At 46.0% G+C, this 14038-nt stretch overlaps 18 non-coding genes across 18 annotated transcripts; 1 reads left to right on the top strand and 17 right to left on the bottom strand.

Annotated features, from left to right (window-relative positions):
* Positions 1 to 3849: 3849 nt before the first annotated feature.
* On the bottom strand, positions 3850 to 3962 carry LOC138412756 (U5 spliceosomal RNA). The gene has a single exon (XR_011245091.1). It is a non-coding gene; the product is annotated as a U5 spliceosomal RNA (small nuclear RNA).
* Positions 3963 to 4573: 611 nt separating this feature from the next.
* On the bottom strand, positions 4574 to 4765 carry LOC138413178 (U2 spliceosomal RNA). Its single transcript, XR_011245514.1, has one exon. It is a non-coding gene; the product is annotated as a U2 spliceosomal RNA (small nuclear RNA).
* A 181-nt stretch (positions 4766 to 4946) lies between these two features.
* On the bottom strand, positions 4947 to 5059 carry LOC138412757 (U5 spliceosomal RNA). Its single transcript, XR_011245092.1, has one exon. It is a non-coding gene; the product is annotated as a U5 spliceosomal RNA (small nuclear RNA).
* A 611-nt stretch (positions 5060 to 5670) lies between these two features.
* On the bottom strand, positions 5671 to 5862 carry LOC138413257 (U2 spliceosomal RNA). Its single transcript, XR_011245594.1, has one exon. It is a non-coding gene; the product is annotated as a U2 spliceosomal RNA (small nuclear RNA).
* A 181-nt stretch (positions 5863 to 6043) lies between these two features.
* LOC138412758 (U5 spliceosomal RNA) lies at positions 6044 to 6156 on the bottom strand. The gene has a single exon (XR_011245093.1). It is a non-coding gene; the product is annotated as a U5 spliceosomal RNA (small nuclear RNA).
* A 609-nt stretch (positions 6157 to 6765) lies between these two features.
* Positions 6766 to 6957, bottom strand: LOC138413179 (U2 spliceosomal RNA). Its single transcript, XR_011245515.1, has one exon. It is a non-coding gene; the product is annotated as a U2 spliceosomal RNA (small nuclear RNA).
* Positions 6958 to 7138: 181 nt separating this feature from the next.
* LOC138412759 (U5 spliceosomal RNA) lies at positions 7139 to 7251 on the bottom strand. The gene has a single exon (XR_011245094.1). It is a non-coding gene; the product is annotated as a U5 spliceosomal RNA (small nuclear RNA).
* A 611-nt stretch (positions 7252 to 7862) lies between these two features.
* On the bottom strand, positions 7863 to 8054 carry LOC138413258 (U2 spliceosomal RNA). Its single transcript, XR_011245595.1, has one exon. It is a non-coding gene; the product is annotated as a U2 spliceosomal RNA (small nuclear RNA).
* Positions 8055 to 8235: 181 nt separating this feature from the next.
* LOC138412760 (U5 spliceosomal RNA) lies at positions 8236 to 8348 on the bottom strand. The gene has a single exon (XR_011245095.1). It is a non-coding gene; the product is annotated as a U5 spliceosomal RNA (small nuclear RNA).
* A 611-nt stretch (positions 8349 to 8959) lies between these two features.
* On the bottom strand, positions 8960 to 9151 carry LOC138413259 (U2 spliceosomal RNA). The gene has a single exon (XR_011245596.1). It is a non-coding gene; the product is annotated as a U2 spliceosomal RNA (small nuclear RNA).
* A 181-nt stretch (positions 9152 to 9332) lies between these two features.
* LOC138412761 (U5 spliceosomal RNA) lies at positions 9333 to 9445 on the bottom strand. Its single transcript, XR_011245096.1, has one exon. It is a non-coding gene; the product is annotated as a U5 spliceosomal RNA (small nuclear RNA).
* A 611-nt stretch (positions 9446 to 10056) lies between these two features.
* LOC138413261 (U2 spliceosomal RNA) lies at positions 10057 to 10248 on the bottom strand. Its single transcript, XR_011245598.1, has one exon. It is a non-coding gene; the product is annotated as a U2 spliceosomal RNA (small nuclear RNA).
* Positions 10249 to 10429: 181 nt separating this feature from the next.
* Positions 10430 to 10542, bottom strand: LOC138412762 (U5 spliceosomal RNA). The gene has a single exon (XR_011245097.1). It is a non-coding gene; the product is annotated as a U5 spliceosomal RNA (small nuclear RNA).
* A 611-nt stretch (positions 10543 to 11153) lies between these two features.
* LOC138413262 (U2 spliceosomal RNA) lies at positions 11154 to 11345 on the bottom strand. The gene has a single exon (XR_011245599.1). It is a non-coding gene; the product is annotated as a U2 spliceosomal RNA (small nuclear RNA).
* Positions 11346 to 11526: 181 nt separating this feature from the next.
* On the bottom strand, positions 11527 to 11639 carry LOC138412764 (U5 spliceosomal RNA). Its single transcript, XR_011245099.1, has one exon. It is a non-coding gene; the product is annotated as a U5 spliceosomal RNA (small nuclear RNA).
* Positions 11640 to 12248: 609 nt separating this feature from the next.
* On the bottom strand, positions 12249 to 12440 carry LOC138413263 (U2 spliceosomal RNA). Its single transcript, XR_011245600.1, has one exon. It is a non-coding gene; the product is annotated as a U2 spliceosomal RNA (small nuclear RNA).
* Positions 12441 to 12621: 181 nt separating this feature from the next.
* On the bottom strand, positions 12622 to 12734 carry LOC138412765 (U5 spliceosomal RNA). The gene has a single exon (XR_011245100.1). It is a non-coding gene; the product is annotated as a U5 spliceosomal RNA (small nuclear RNA).
* Positions 12735 to 13469: 735 nt separating this feature from the next.
* LOC138413066 (U1 spliceosomal RNA) lies at positions 13470 to 13633 on the top strand. The gene has a single exon (XR_011245402.1). It is a non-coding gene; the product is annotated as a U1 spliceosomal RNA (small nuclear RNA).
* The last annotated feature ends 405 nt before the right edge of the window (positions 13634 to 14038 follow it).

Consider the following 14038-nt stretch of genomic DNA (forward strand, 5'->3'; position numbering starts at 1 on the left):
GACTGCGTTTGTCAAATGCCCATTAATGACAAAGTTGCTGACAATACCCCGGTACAGCAAGCCCACCCAGCCTATAAACCTTTCCGGGAACCCCATTTTTTGCAGTACCTGAAAAAGGTACTGGTGCGAGACCCGATCGAAAGCTTTCTCAAAATCTAGGTTTAGGACTACTAGCCGGATGTTTCTGTCTCTCGCATAACAGATGGTGTCTCGGATCAGTACGAGGCTGTCAGTGATCTTCCTCCCCGGGATGGCACATGCTTGATCCGGGTGAATCAACTCTTTTAAAAACAATGACATGCGTGAAGCTAAAAGTTTGCTATACAGTTTACAGTCGCAGTTTAAAAGTGTGATAGGTCTCCAGTTCTTCAAGTCAGTCTTGTCTTTGCTTTTATGAAGTAGAGTCACTAACCCTACCCTAAAACTGTCTGGAAGTGTGTCAAGGCGTTCAAAGTCCATAAAAACAGCCAGCAAGTCAGGTGCTAAAAGGTCCCAAAAGGTCAAATAAAATTCTAAAGGAAGTCCATCCTGTCCTGGCGACTTCCTTTTCTTAAAACTCAAGATGCATTTATTTAACTCTAAAATAGTAAAATCTTGGGCTAAAAGCACCTTGTCACTTACTATTTTTTCAACGTTACTTATCACTTCATTCATGGTGTCTTGAAGAACAGGTTTTTCCTTGTACAGGGATGTATAAAACTCCTCCACAACATTTTTGATTTCTTCTGTTGTGTCGACTGTGCAACCATTCTCTTTACATAGTTTTAAAATGCCCCCCCCTTTATTAATAATTTTCTTAAAAAAATATCTTGTGCATTTCTCCCCCTCCTCTATTTCCTGTTCCCTACTCCTTAAAATGACACCCTTGCTTTTTATTTCGGCTAAAATTGACATTTCTGTTTTGATTTGCTTCATCTCCTCGTTAAAATCCATCCCTTTTTGGTTGAGTTTAAAATAGCGCTGTAATCTTTTTTGCAGTCCCATCATGCGTCGATTTTCATGAAGTTTCTTTTTCCTACCTGCCTGTTTAAAAAAAGTCTGGGTCTTTCCCTTCACCATTTCCCACCAGTGTGCACGTGTATCGTATAAGTCTTGAAGGGTCTGCCATTCTCTATACTGCTCCCTGTATTGACTCACTACAGTCTTGTCTTCTAAAAGGGAGCAGTTGAGTTTCCACAGACCACTTCTTGATGTCACACCTGAAGGGAGTGATAGGGTGCAGGATAGCATGAGGTGATCAGAGAAGAAAACTGGAGTTAATCTAGCATAGGTTGTTGGGCAGTCTCGTGTAAAAACATAGTCTATGCGAGAGGCTCTGGTGCCATCACCACTGAACCAGGTGAAGCCCTCCTCTCTGGGATGCATGGTTTTAAAACAGTCCTTGAGTTTAAAATCTGTACAAATGTCCTGCAATAAAACAGATGTTTTATCAACCTTAAAATCATCCCCTGCTCTTTTTCTATCCTTCTTGCTTAAAACACAGTTAAAGTCCCCCCCTACAATTAGTGGATCCCTACCTAGCATGTGGGACTGCAAGTCTTCTAAAAGGTCATACCTGTCGTTCTTATCATTAAAACCATAAATGTTTAACACGTTAAAATGTTGTCCCATAAAAGTCAAATGTGCTAAAAGTGCCCGACCGTCTCTCACCACAGTGCTGCCCTTCACCACCACCTGAGGATTTTTTATTAAAATGGCCACTCCATCATTTTTGTTTGAGTTTGAGCCACTCCATATTGAGGTTTGTGGCCACATCTCCTCCCATTGTCTGTATTGCTTTAAAAACGGTATGCCACACTCTTGTATTAAAAACACATCTGACTTAAAAGAATAGATAAAGGATAAAATGCTCTGGGCTCTAACTCTTGATTTCACACTTCTAACATTGATGGTTGAGAAGGTGAGCGCCATGAGTAGAATTAAAATATACAGGTATGACATTGTTTAAAAGGCTTACAATTTAATTAAGACATTTCAAAATGTGTGCCAGTTAAGCCCTTAAGCAATTTCTTGTGAATGGAGCTCTTCCTTTACTCTTTCAGGTGAAAAGTGTGGGAGTTGAGCTCCAGTCCCCCTTCGGACCCTAGGGGTCGGTCTCTGACGCAATGCTGCATTGAGGTTTGAGTTTTTTGGGGTTGATTGCAGAGCTATTGAAAGAAAAGAGATCTCATTTGGAGAATTAGGGGGGAAGACTCTGGGCTCCTCCACAGAAGAACTGTCTGAGAGAGACCCAGCTCTTCCCCTCTTATCTGAGACTGGAGTCTCAGATGAGAATTCTGATGCAAGTCTCTTTTTTTGCTGGGCATTGGGGAGGGGGGCATCCTCACTATTGTCATGTGGTTGGATTTCATTACTAGCTCCGCCCTCTGCCTGCATTGCCTCACCTTCCTTGGGACTTTCCAGGGGTGGGGGTTGTGCAGGCCCCTCCTCCTCTCCCACCTCACCTGATGTCTCTCCTCCATTCACAAGATTTGGCGGGAGATTTGAATTTTCCAGCCCAGCCTCTTCAACAAGCTCTCTCACTTCTTCACCTTGTCGACCATTTTGTAATATCACTCTTGTTGCTTTTAGTTTGTTGGCAAAGGATTTTGGGCAATCTCTGAACAGGTGGTTTGACTCACCGCAAAGATTGCACCTCCTGCCATTGGTGCACTCTTCAAAAGTGTGCCCAATTTCTCTGCATTTTCCACAAAACAATTTTTTACATGCCTCTACCAGGTGTCCATGCTCACCACACCTGCGGCAGAGCTTGGGTTGTCCCTGGTAGTGGATATAGCCCCTGTTTTCTCCCAGCACTATCATGGATGGCAGATGTTTCAGGCCTTGGTAACCTTGGGAGTCCTGCCATTGTTGGATGGGGACTCTCCAAGCACAATTCCAAATGCCATCTTCATCTCTCACTTTGGTAGCCTGGCCTCTTACAGTGCAATATCTTCCCAGCCACACAGAAATGTCCTCTGCATTCACAGTCTCATTGAACATTCTGACAATAACCGTTTTATTGGCATTGTCAGTCAGTTTCTCAACTTTGAAAGCAGAAAACTGGGTTTTAGCATCTTCAAATCTTGTCCAAAATTCTCTTAGTACAAATGCAGACCGAAAGCTAACATCAAAACCTTTGTTAAAAGGGAGGGTCAAAATGCAGTTTAAATCCTCAGCAGTGAAGCCCAAGGCTTTCTGGACAAGCTTCCTAGAGAAGTCAAGTCTTGACATCTCTAGGAGCTTTCCATCTTCTTCATGAAAGTAAAAACGGACGCTGTGGTGCCTCCGCATGCCGGCATGGTTGGCCGACATGTTGAAGGCACCACAAGCAAGGTGCTAAAAACAAGTAAAACACAAAAGCTCTAAAACCAATTCAATGTAACAGAAAACTAGAACAATTAAATAACTTAAAATGTCTTAAAACCAGGGAAGGAAATGAACTAAAAGACACTTACCTTTGAACTGGTTTCTTTCCAAATGAAATCTAGGGGGGTACAGAAATGCGTCAAAAACAAATATTTTCCTATAGCCAAAGATCAACAAATATAAATGACTTGTTAATCTTTAAAACAAGGAATATATTAAATATCCTCCCAACAGCTGGTTTAAATTTATGCCACTACAGACAAAAATTTAACCACCAAAAGGAGGTGATCGCAGTCTAAGCCAAAAGGCCGAGAAGCGATAACCCCCAAGTGGTGGATGTCCGTGCGGAGCTCTTGGCACAAATCTCACGTGTTGTGGTGCCTCGCACGTACGCACGCATAACAATGGCTGCTGCTTATCGCCTCCGCCCAACCTCTCCTTTGTGGACACATGGTTTCTGAAGTTGGACAGCTCTTTGACTTTTCACAATTTCAAAAGGCTCAGCAATACAGCAAAGCCTGCCAAAAATATATTCAACTCATGGATGTTCCTCTCCACGGAAGTCTTTAGTAAAAGGCGAAAGACTTGTGCGCTTTGAAGAGAAACCAGAGTCAGCATGGCCCTCTGTTCCTGAGCAGCAGAGGAGGCTCTCGGTGACAGTCACCACCTTCACGGTAGGCCTCTCTTTGCTTTCCTATCCCAGTATGCAACATTCCCAACCCTCTGCCAATCAAAAGTAGACACATCTTTATTTCCTCCTGCCCTGGCTAATGTGGTTGGCTTTTGAGCCTGTCTTAGCAATACATCCCTGAACTGCATACATTTGGTCCTAAAGGCTGCCACCAAGCTTCTCACCAAGTCTCCCAGAAGGTCTTGTGTGAAAACAAGTTTTCATGCTTGACAAAGGCTTCCAACTCAATTTGGAATCCAGTTCAAGCTCATTGGGATCCCACTGAGAGCCGTGGATGGTCAGGCACAGACGTGTAGTAGACATCTACTGCAGCCATATCAATCCGTAAGGAATTGGGAACCCCTGATCAGAGTTTCTGGATTGTTCTTCAATCAAGACTCAAGGCAAAAGGAGACTGTGCTTATGACGTTGTATCCCTTACACACTGGCTCTCTCTCTCTCTGCCGGACCATTACCTTCATTTCCTTCACCCGCTGTGAATTGACTTTTGAAACAGGACAATTGTTTGAGTGCTTGGTTTTCTACAAGGTAAGAACAGAGTGCACCGTTCCCAGCGGCACTGCAATGCTAGGTCGATGCGTGGAGTGAAAGGAGCAAGCTCCAAATTTCAGCCCCTCGTGCTAAAAATCAGCTTAATATGTAGTCCTCTTATAGAGGACATATCAGATATTAAACTGATAAGAACAGATACTACACTTGATCTTAGCCAAAAGGCCGAGAAGCGATAACCCCCAAGTGGTGGATGTCCGTGCGGAGCCCTTGGCACAAATCTCACGTGTTGTGGTGCCTCGTACGTACGCACGCATAACAATGGCTGCTGCTTATCGCCTCCGCCCAACCTCTCCTTTGTGGACACATGGTTTCTGAAGTTGGACAGCTCTTTGACTTTTCACAATTTCAAAAGGCTCAGCAATACAGCAAAGCCTGCCAAAAATATATTCAACTCATGGATGTTCCTCTCCACGGAAGTCTTTAGTAAAAGGCGAAAGACTTGTGCGCTTTGAAGAGAAACCAGAGTCAGCATGGCCCTCTGTTCCTGAGCAGCAGAGGAGGCTCTCGGTGACAGTCACCACCTTCACGGTAGGCCTCTCTTTGCTTTCCTATCCCAGTATGCAACATTCCCAACCCTCTGCCAATCAAAAGTAGACACATCTTTATTTCCTCCTGCCCTGGCTAATGTGGTTGGCTTTTGAGCCTGTCTTAGCAATACATCCCTGAACTGCATACATTTGGTCCTAAAGGCTGCCACCAAGCTTCTCACCAAGTCTCCCAGAAGGTCTTGTGTGAAAACAAGTTTTCATGCTTGACAAAGGCTTCCAACTCAATTTGGAATCCAGTTCAAGCTCATTGGGATCCCACTGAGAGCCGTGGATGGTCAGGCACAGACGTGTAGTAGACATCTACTGCAGCCATATCAATCCGTAAGGAATTGGGAACCCCTGATCAGAGTTTCTGGATTGTTCTTCAATCAAGACTCAAGGCAAAAGGAGACTGTGCTTATGACGTTGTATCCCTTACACACTGGCTCTCTCTCTCTCTGCCGGACCATTACCTTCATTTCCTTCACCCGCTGTGAATTGACTTTTGAAACAGGACAATTGTTTGAGTGCTTGGTTTTCTACAAGGTAAGAACAGAGTGCACCGTTCCCAGCGGCACTGCAATGCTAGGTCGATGCGTGGAGTGAAAGGAGCAAGCTCCAAATTTCAGCCCCTCGTGCTAAAAATCGGCTTAATATGTAGTCCTCTTATAGAGGACATATCAGATATTAAACTGATAAGAACAGATACTACACTTGATCTTAGCCAAAAGGCCGAGAAGCGATAACCCCCAAGTGGTGGATGTCCGTGCGGAGCTCTTGGCACAAATCTCACGTGTTGTGGTGCCTCGTACGTACGCACGCATAACAATGGCTGCTGCTTATCGCCTCCGCCCAACCTCTCCTTTGTGGACACATGGTTTCTGAAGTTGGACAGCTCTTTGACTTTTCACAATTTCAAAAGGCTCAGCAATACAGCAAAGCCTGCCAAAAATATATTCAACTCATGGATGTTCCTCTCCACGGAAGTCTTTAGTAAAAGGCGAAAGACTTGTGCGCTTTGAAGAGAAACCAGAGTCAGCATGGCCCTCTGTTCCTGAGCAGCAGAGGAGGCTCTCGGTGACAGTCACCACCTTCACGGTAGGCCTCTTTGCTTTCCTATCCCAGTATGCAACATTCCCAACCCTCTGCCAATCAAAAGTAGACACATCTTTATTTCCTCCTGCCCTGGCTAATGTGGTTGGCTTTTGAGCCTGTCTTAGCAATACATCCCTGAACTGCATACATTTGGTCCTAAAGGCTGCCACCAAGCTTCTCACCAAGTCTCCCAGAAGGTCTTGTGTGAAAACAAGTTTTCATGCTTGACAAAGGCTTCCAACTCAATTTGGAATCCAGTTCAAGCTCATTGGGATCCCACTGAGAGCCGTGGATGGTCAGGCACAGACGTGTAGTAGACATCTACTGCAGCCATATCAATCCGTAAGGAATTGGGAACCCCTGATCAGAGTTTCTGGATTGTTCTTCAATCAAGACTCAAGGCAAAAGGAGACTGTGCTTATGACGTTGTATCCCTTACACACTGGCTCTCTCTCTCTCTGCCGGACCATTACCTTCATTTCCTTCACCCGCTGTGAATTGACTTTTGAAACAGGACAATTGTTTGAGTGCTTGGTTTTCTACAAGGTAAGAACAGAGTGCACCGTTCCCAGCGGCACTGCAATGCTAGGTCGATGCGTGGAGTGAAAGGAGCAAGCTCCAAATTTCAGCCCCTCGTGCTAAAAATCAGCTTAATATGTAGTCCTCTTATAGAGGACATATCAGATATTAAACTGATAAGAACAGATACTACACTTGATCTTAGCCAAAAGGCCGAGAAGCGATAACCCCCAAGTGGTGGATGTCCGTGCGGAGCTCTTGGCACAAATCTCACGTGTTGTGGTGCCTCGTACGTACGCACGCATAACAATGGCTGCTGCTTATCGCCTCCGCCGCACCTCTCCTTTGTGGACACATGGTTTCTGAAGTTGGACAGCTCTTTGACTTTTCACAATTTCAAAAGGCTCAGCAATACAGCAAAGCCTGCCAAAAATATATTCAACTCATGGATGTTCCTCTCCACGGAAGTCTTTAGTAAAAGGCGAAAGACTTGTGCGCTTTGAAGAGAAACCAGAGTCAGCATGGCCCTCTGTTCCTGAGCAGCAGAGGAGGCTCTCGGTGACAGTCACCACCTTCACGGTAGGCCTCTCTTTGCTTTCCTATCCCAGTATGCAACATTCCCAACCCTCTGCCAATCAAAAGTAGACACATCTTTATTTCCTCCTGCCCTGGCTAATGTGGTTGGCTTTTGAGCCTGTCTTAGCAATACATCCCTGAACTGCATACATTTGGTCCTAAAGGCTGCCACCAAGCTTCTCACCAAGTCTCCCAGAAGGTCTTGTGTGAAAACAAGTTTTCATGCTTGACAAAGGCTTCCAACTCAATTTGGAATCCAGTTCAAGCTCATTGGGATCCCACTGAGAGCCGTGGATGGTCAGGCACAGACGTGCAGTAGACATCTACTGCAGCCATATCAATCCGTAAGGAATTGGGAACCCCTGATCAGAGTTTCTGGATTGTTCTTCAATCAAGACACAAGGCAAAAGGAGACTGTGCTTATGACGTTGTATCCCTTACACACTGGCTCTCTCTCTCTCTGCCGGACCATTACCTTCATTTCCTTCACCCGCTGTGAATTGACTTTTGAAACAGGACAATTGTTTGAGTGCTTGGTTTTCTACAAGGTAAGAACAGAGTGCACCGTTCCCAGCGGCACTGCAATGCTAGGTCGATGCGTGGAGTGAAAGGAGCAAGCTCCAAATTTCAGCCCCTCGTGCTAAAAATCGGCTTAATATGTAGTCCTCTTATAGAGGACATATCAGATATTAAACTGATAAGAACAGATACTACACTTGATCTTAGCCAAAAGGCCGAGAAGCGATAACCCCCAAGTGGTGGATGTCCGTGCGGAGCCCTTGGCACAAATCTCACGTGTTGTGGTGCCTCGTACGTACGCACGCATAACAATGGCTGCTGCTTATCGCCTCCGCCCAACCTCTCCTTTGTGGACACATGGTTTCTGAAGTTGGACAGCTCTTTGACTTTTCACAATTTCAAAAGGCTCAGCAATACAGCAAAGCCTGCCAAAAATATATTCAACTCATGGATGTTCCTCTCCACGGAAGTCTTTAGTAAAAGGCGAAAGACTTGTGCGCTTTGAAGAGAAACCAGAGTCAGCATGGCCCTCTGTTCCTGAGCAGCAGAGGAGGCTCTCGGTGACAGTCACCACCTTCACGGTAGGCCTCTCTTTGCTTTCCTATCCCAGTATGCAACATTCCCAACCCTCTGCCAATCAAAAGTAGACACATCTTTATTTCCTCCTGCCCTGGCTAATGTGGTTGGCTTTTGAGCCTGTCTTAGCAATACATCCCTGAACTGCATACATTTGGTCCTAAAGGCTGCCACCAAGCTTCTCACCAAGTCTCCCAGAAGGTCTTGTGTGAAAACAAGTTTTCATGCTTGACAAAGGCTTCCAACTCAATTTGGAATCCAGTTCAAGCTCATTGGGATCCCACTGAGAGCCGTGGATGGTCAGGCACAGACGTGCAGTAGACATCTACTGCAGCCATATCAATCCGTAAGGAATTGGGAACCCCTGATCAGAGTTTCTGGATTGTTCTTCAATCAAGACTCAAGGCAAAAGGAGACTGTGCTTATGACGTTGTATCCCTTACACACTGGCTCTCTCTCTCTCTGCCGGACCATTACCTTCATTTCCTTCACCCGCTGTGAATTGACTTTTGAAACAGGACAGTTGTTTGAGTGCTTGGTTTTCTACAAGGTAAGAACAGAGTGCACCGTTCCCAGCGGCACTGCAATGCTAGGTCGATGCGTGGAGTGAAAGGAGCAAGCTCCAAATTTCAGCCCCTCGTGCTAAAAATCGGCTTAATATGTAGTCCTCTTATAGAGGACATATCAGATATTAAACTGATAAGAACAGATACTACACTTGATCTTAGCCAAAAGGCCGAGAAGCGATAACCCCCAAGTGGTGGATGTCCGTGCGGAGCCCTTGGCACAAATCTCACGTGTTGTGGTGCCTCGCACGTACGCACGCATAACAATGGCTGCTGCTTATCGCCTCCGCCCAACCTCTCCTTTGTGGACACATGGTTTCTGAAGTTGGACAGCTCTTTGACTTTTCACAATTTCAAAAGGCTCAGCAATACAGCAAAGCCTGCCAAAAATATATTCAACTCATGGATGTTCCTCTCCACGGAAGTCTTTAGTAAAAGGCGAAAGACTTGTGCGCTTTGAAGAGAAACCAGAGTCAGCATGGCCCTCTGTTCCTGAGCAGCAGAGGAGGCTCTCGGTGACAGTCACCACCTTCACGGTAGGCCTCTCTTTGCTTTCCTATCCCAGTATGCAACATTCCCAACCCTCTGCCAATCAAAAGTAGACACATCTTTATTTCCTCCTGCCCTGGCTAATGTGGTTGGCTTTTGAGCCTGTCTTAGCAATACATCCCTGAACTGCATACATTTGGTCCTAAAGGCTGCCACCAAGCTTCTCACCAAGTCTCCCAGAAGGTCTTGTGTGAAAACAAGTTTTCATGCTTGACAAAGGCTTCCAACTCAATTTGGAATCCAGTTCAAGCTCATTGGGATCCCACTGAGAGCCGTGGATGGTCAGGCACAGACGTGCAGTAGACATCTACTGCAGCCATATCAATCCGTAAGGAATTGGGAACCCCTGATCAGAGTTTCTGGATTGTTCTTCAATCAAGACACAAGGCAAAAGGAGACTGTGCTTATGACGTTGTATCCCTTACACACTGGCTCTCTCTCTCTCTGCCGGACCATTACCTTCATTTCCTTCACCCGCTGTGAATTGACTTTTGAAACAGGACAATTGTTTGAGTGCTTGGTTTTCTACAAGGTAAGAACAGAGTGCACCGTTCCCAGCGGCACTGCAATGCTAGGTCGATGCGTGGAGTGAAAGGAGCAAGCTCCAAATTTCAGCCCCTCGTGCTAAAAATCGGCTTAATATGTAGTCCTCTTATAGAGGACATATCAGATATTAAACTGATAAGAACAGATACTACACTTGATCTTAGCCAAAAGGCCGAGAAGCGATAACCCCCAAGTGGTGGATGTCCGTGCGGAGCTCTTGGCACAAATCTCACGTGTTGTGGTGCCTCGCACGTACGCACGCATAACAATGGCTGCTGCTTATCGCCTCCGCCCAACCTCTCCTTTGTGGACACATGGTTTCTGAAGTTGGACAGCTCTTTGACTTTTCACAATTTCAAAAGGCTCAGCAATACAGCAAAGCCTGCCAAAAATATATTCAACTCATGGATGTTCCTCTCCACGGAAGTCTTTAGTAAAAGGCGAAAGACTTGTGCGCTTTGAAGAGAAACCAGAGTCAGCATGGCCCTCTGTTCCTGAGCAGCAGAGGAGGCTCTCGGTGACAGTCACCACCTTCACGGTAGGCCTCTCTTTGCTTTCCTATCCCAGTATGCAACATTCCCAACCCTCTGCCAATCAAAAGTAGACACATCTTTATTTCCTCCTGCCCTGGCTAATGTGGTTGGCTTTTGAGCCTGTCTTAGCAATACATCCCTGAACTGCATACATTTGGTCCTAAAGGCTGCCACCAAGCTTCTCACCAAGTCTCCCAGAAGGTCTTGTGTGAAAACAAGTTTTCATGCTTGACAAAGGCTTCCAACTCAATTTGGAATCCAGTTCAAGCTCATTGGGATCCCACTGAGAGCCGTGGATGGTCAGGCACAGACGTGTAGTAGACATCTACTGCAGCCATATCAATCCGTAAGGAATTGGGAACCCCTGATCAGAGTTTCTGGATTGTTCTTCAATCAAGACTCAAGGCAAAAGGAGACTGTGCTTATGACGTTGTATCCCTTACACACTGGCTCTCTCTCTCTCTGCCGGACCATTACCTTCATTTCCTTCACCCGCTGTGAATTGACTTTTGAAACAGGACAATTGTTTGAGTGCTTGGTTTTCTACAAGGTAAGAACAGAGTGCACCGTTCCCAGCGGCACTGCAATGCTAGGTCGATGCGTGGAGTGAAAGGAGCAAGCTCCAAATTTCAGCCCCTCGTGCTAAAAATCGGCTTAATATGTAGTCCTCTTATAGAGGACATATCAGATATTAAACTGATAAGAACAGATACTACACTTGATCTTAGCCAAAAGGCCGAGAAGCGATAACCCCCAAGTGGTGGATGTCCGTGCGGAGCCCTTGGCACAAATCTCACGTGTTGTGGTGCCTCGTACGTACGCACGCATAACAATGGCTGCTGCTTATCGCCTCCGCCCAACCTCTCCTTTGTGGACACATGGTTTCTGAAGTTGGACAGCTCTTTGACTTTTCACAATTTCAAAAGGCTCAGCAATACAGCAAAGCCTGCCAAAAATATATTCAACTCATGGATGTTCCTCTCCACGGAAGTCTTTAGTAAAAGGCGAAAGACTTGTGCGCTTTGAAGAGAAACCAGAGTCAGCATGGCCCTCTGTTCCTGAGCAGCAGAGGAGGCTCTCGGTGACAGTCACCACCTTCACGGTAGGCCTCTCTTTGCTTTCCTATCCCAGTATGCAACATTCCCAACCCTCTGCCAATCAAAAGTAGACACATCTTTATTTCCTCCTGCCCTGGCTAATGTGGTTGGCTTTTGAGCCTGTCTTAGCAATACATCCCTGAACTGCATACATTTGGTCCTAAAGGCTGCCACCAAGCTTCTCACCAAGTCTCCCAGAAGGTCTTGTGTGAAAACAAGTTTTCATGCTTGACAAAGGCTTCCAACTCAATTTGGAATCCAGTTCAAGCTCATTGGGATCCCACTGAGAGCCGTGGATGGTCAGGCACAGACGTGTAGTAGACATCTACTGCAGCCATATCAATCCGTAAGGAATTGGGAACCCCTGATCAGAGTTTCTGGATTGTTCTTCAATCAAGACTCAAGGCAAAAGGAGACTGTGCTTATGACGCTGTATCCCTTACACACTGGCTCTCTCTCTCTGCCGGACCATTACCTTCATTTCCTTCACCCGCTGTGAATTGACTTTTGAAACAGGACAATTGTTTGAGTGCTTGGTTTTGTACAAGGTAAGAACAGAGTGCACCGTTCCCAGCGGCACTGCAATGCTAGGTCGATGCGTGGAGTGAAAGGAGCAAGCTCCAAATTTCAGCCCCTCGTGCTAAAAATCGGCTTAATATGTAGTCCTCTTATAGAGGACATATCAGATATTAAACTGATAAGAACAGATACTACACTTGATCTTAGCCAAAAGGCCGAGAAGCGATAACCCCCAAGTGGTGGATGTCCGTGCGGAGCTCTTGGCACAAATCTCACGTGTTGTGGTGCCTCGTACGTACGCACGCATAACAATGGCTGCTGCTTATCGCCTCCGCCCAACCTCTCCTTTGTGGACACATGGTTTCTGAAGTTGGACAGCTCTTTGACTTTTCACAATTTCAAAAGGCTCAGCAATACAGCAAAGCCTGCCAAAAATATATTCAACTCATGGATGTTCCTCTCCACGGAAGTCTTTAGTAAAAGGCGAAAGACTTGTGCGCTTTGAAGAGAAACCAGAGTCAGCATGGCCCTCTGTTCCTGAGCAGCAGAGGAGGCTCTCGGTGACAGTCACCACCTTCACGGTAGGCCTCTCTTTGCTTTCCTATCCCAGTATGCAACATTCCCAACCCTCTGCCAATCAAAAGTAGACACATCTTTATTTCCTCCTGCCCTGGCTAATGTGGTTGGCTTTTGAGCCTGTCTTAGCAATACATCCCTGAACTGCATACATTTGGTCCTAAATGCTGCCACCAAGCTTCTCACCAAGTCTCCCAGAAGGTCTTGTGTGAAAACAAGTTTTCGTGCTTGACAAAGGCTGAGACGTGTTCTCTCCTCCCCCGAGATGGCTGTTTTGATCAGTCACGTATGCTAGAAAAACTTGTACTGCCTGCATGCTTGTTTTCCAGAATTCATAGCAGTTGGTGTTGTCTCAGAGACAAAGGCATTGTGTCATCTGGCTTTTGCTGTGATTTCTCAGAGACGGCCAGAGGTTCCCCGGTGGCTTTTCAGGAAGTTTTACTCTGTTTTGGCAAGGGGAATAAAAGGACGGGAGCCAAGAAATGTGATGAATTAATTTATATGTCATTTCACAGCCTAGTCATTTCACAGCAGTGTTTGCTTCACTTCAACAAATCCTGTATCAAAGGAGGACGAGGCGTTACCGAAGGCTTTTGGGCTCTGTGAATATGCATTGCAGGCACCGTGAGCCAAACAACTGTGTCTCAGAGCTAGGGCCCTGTCTCCGGTGCTCCCAACTCATACTTACCTGGCAGGGGAGATACCATGATCAAGAAGGTGGTTCACCCAGGGCGAGGCCCAGCCATTGCACTTCGGTTGTGCTGACCCCTGCGAATTCCCCAAATGTGGGAATCTCGACTGCATAATTTCTGGTAGTGGGGGACTGCGTTCGCGCTCTCCCCTGATCATTATGTTCAATTACAAGAAATGCTGGCAAAAATGTATAGCTCTAGTTTTTACGGCGTGTTTTGTACTCCCAAAGCCACGCATTCACTGATGCCACTGGCTTGTGGTGGATGTTGGAGTGGCATTATAGCCTCTCGGTGACAGTCACCACCTTCACGGTAGGCCTCTCTTTGCTTTCCTATCCCAGTATGCAACATTCCCAACCCTCTGCCAATCAAAAGTAGACACATCTTTATTTCCTCCTGCCCTGGCTAATGTGGTTGGCTTTTGAGCCTGTCTTAGCAATACATCCCTGACCTGCATACATTTGGTCCTAAATGCTGCCACCAAGCTTCTCACCAAGTCTCCCAGAAGGTCTTGTGTGAAAACAAGTTTTCATGCTTGACAAAGGCTGAGACGTGTT

This window comes from Paralichthys olivaceus, chromosome 12, assembly GCF_024713975.1.
Source record: "Paralichthys olivaceus isolate ysfri-2021 chromosome 12, ASM2471397v2, whole genome shotgun sequence".
In the NCBI taxonomy this organism is placed as follows: Eukaryota; Metazoa; Chordata; class Actinopteri; order Pleuronectiformes; family Paralichthyidae; genus Paralichthys; species Paralichthys olivaceus.